Source organism: Aptenodytes forsteri, unplaced genomic scaffold (assembly GCF_000699145.1).
Source record: "Aptenodytes forsteri isolate BGI_AS27 unplaced genomic scaffold, ASM69914v1 Scaffold678, whole genome shotgun sequence".
Taxonomy (NCBI): Eukaryota; Metazoa; Chordata; class Aves; order Sphenisciformes; family Spheniscidae; genus Aptenodytes; species Aptenodytes forsteri.
In genome coordinates, this window is record NW_008795698.1 from 55154 (window position 1) to 58161 (window position 3008).

The following is a 3008-nucleotide window of genomic DNA, read 5'->3' on the forward strand; positions in this document are numbered from 1 at the left end:
TTTCCCTGACAATGGAGAACAGATCAGCCCCAGCCCCCTCTTCCCACATCAGCCCTTGGGTCCCCTTGCAGCCACTGCACCCCCCCAGCCCTGCATCGCCTGGGCCTCGCTGCCCTGCCCGAGGGGCCTACCCTAGCCCCACACAGCTTGGCCATCCTGCAGCCATACCAAGCCCTTCCCTGCCCAGAGCCTGTGACAGACCCCAGGGCCCCCCACCCTGAGCCAACATGAACATGGATGAACAGGGCCAGGCAGCGCAGGAGGGACTTCCCTGGAGCTCCCAGCACGACCCTGGGCCCCAGCTGGGCTGTGCATTGGACAGGGTGCAGAAGAAAGCAGTTACCCCCGGCAGCCCTACCCTCCAGACCCTGCCCCCCAGTGCAGCACAAGCCAGCACTGAGACATGGCCTCCTGCAGTGCAGCACCTCGGGGTCCCATGTGCCCAGTCCACTGCTGCTTGTCTGACCACTATGGTGTGTCCATGCAGGTGCCCTGGTGCTGAGGTAGAGAACAGCTCTGCTTCCTCACCGATGTGCTCCAGCACAGGCAACATTGGCACCCAAAGCATCGCATGGGCCCAGGCACACTCTCCCAGTGGTACAAGCAAAGGAAGGAGCTGATGAGACAACCCAGTAACACAAGGGTCTGTGTCCTGCTTCTGCACAGGCAGGAAGGTGGTGCCAGTATCAGCACACAGCCCACAGAAGGGAAGCAAGCACTTCTATTTTAGTGCATGCAGAACTGAAAGTGCAACGCACACACTCTGTGTCAGCAACCATGTCCCAGCAGCAGGGTCCCCTAAGGGCCTGTGTGGGGGATGCACCCTCAGTGCTACCACCAAAGAGCAAAGATCCTCCTCCAGGGAAGCCCCACGCAAATCAAAGGCTCACAGATGCCCTGCAAGAGCTGCTTCAGCAGACTTTGCACCGTTGCATGAGGGTCTGTATTTGGACGGGAGCTAGAAGCTGTTTCTCAGGGTCACATGGGATGGGGTTGCAGCAGAGTGTACGTCTTGCAGAAGGCAAGCTGTCACAGTTTCAGTTTAAAACCCAGCCACATGAACTTCTTAACAAGAGGCAAGGCCTAAAAAGGCCATCAGGCCCTCTTGTTTGGCTCCTAAATAGAATGGGGACTGCTAAAACCTAGTGTCCTTAATACTGACAGCAGCAGTTTCTGCTCAGCTAAAGCATCCAATACAGCAGGGTTCGAGCCTGGGATCAGGAAGTCAAGGGCCAGCCAATCTGCCAGAGCCCTTTAGGGTTCTGTTTGACTTCACTTTCCCTCATCTTCAAAAGAAAAAGAAATTCTGTTCTGAACTCCAAATGATCTCTGGCCCCAGTTCCCAAGCTACTGGATCCTGCTTATCCTCTGGGCAGCAACAAACAACATGACACAAAATCATGCTCTTCATGCAGATGACCAGAAATCACAACTGAGGATCTTCAGCTTTTTGCAGAGAGGCCATGTGCAGCTCCTGTGTCTCTTGCTCCAGGCCAGAGCTTTCTAGAACATATGCCATCCTTGCAGCCTTTTGCTCACCACTTCCTAAACTGTCAGCTTGCTTCTGGACCTCAAGCACACAACTAATAGCTACTGTGGGAAGGAAGGTATGAACACATCCCTGCTCTGAGCAGATGTTCGCCTGCCTTGCCACTACCCTGCACCACTCCAAAGGCACGTGCTGTGTCCTCAGCTCAGCCTCGCAAGCCATTTCCAGGACAAATGCTGCAACACTGTCTGCACCAGACATGGGCATGGGCATGGACGTGGAGTAATTTCCAGTACCATGCCAGTGCGCCAGTGCCTCTTGGCCTGGTCAGCAGGGTACTTGCTGCACAGACACATTTGGCTTGACAGCAGACTGCAGGGAGACACAAGCAGGGACAAAAAAAGGCTTAAGGTAAATCACACTCAGCAAACACCCAGGTCCTTGTGGGAAGATCCTGGGATCACCATCTGTGCAACCAGCCATCCCGCGAGGCAGCCCTGCCCAGCTGGAATCAGCTAGAGCACAACACAGGGCTGTGCAGACATCTCCTAAGAGGGAGAGCAGGGGACCTGTGGAGCAGGGCAGGCGCGGGCTGCTCTTGCAGAGCAGTGTGGACGACCATACTTGTAGGCCACCCACTGTTCAAACTGCCTTCACAGGGAGGTGTCGTGCTGGCTGACCACCAGCTCCAGGGAAGGCTGCAGAGCTGCTACGGGGGCACAGGCAGAGGATGGGGGAGCTGGAGGGCTGTGCCACAGGCCCAGCACTGATGGGGTGTTCCCAGCAGCAGGCAGGAGCAAGCCCCAAGGCTGGGTGAGGAGGTGCAGCTGGCGCTGCCACCCAGGAGCCAGGTGGGTCCCGGACCCAGGCACTGCAACGCTCTTGGGGCTGTGCTTCCGCCGCTGCTGTAACAGGAAAGGCAGCGGTGGTTGGGCCAAGAGGAAATGCTCCTCAGCCATCACCCGGCCCCCGCCAGGTCTGTGGAGGGAGGCAAGGACAGGCTTCACGCTAGGGGAGAAGAGCCTCACTTGAAATTTGGAGCTGCACCCAAGAATTACTGACAACATGCTGAGGAGTCCCATAACCCACCTGGCTGCTGGCACAGTGGGAGCTATCGAGAGGGGACCAGAGTCCCAGGGCCAGGCGCTCTGACCGCCTGGGAGCACTCACACGTGCCTCAGGGTCTCCCTCCCTGTGCTGCCAGGCCCTCCTGCTGGACAGGAAGGGGTTGCACCCTCACCCCCAATGCACTGATGCCTGGGCCCCCCCACCCCTGCACAGGCTGCCTGCAGCTGCCCTCCTCCCCGGGGGCAGCCATGGCCAGGCCCTGGCAAGGTGCCAAGGATGCCCCTCTGCTCGCCCTGGGGCTCACCGGGAAGGCGATTTCACACAGCTTTGCCACCCACTCCTCACTCTGCTGCTTCTCAGCCGCGAAGAGGTAGCTCCTGTCGCTGGTCTCCAGGCGGAAGACGGCTGTGCCGGCCCGGGGACCGCTCTCAGCCACGGGGGCCACGCTGGG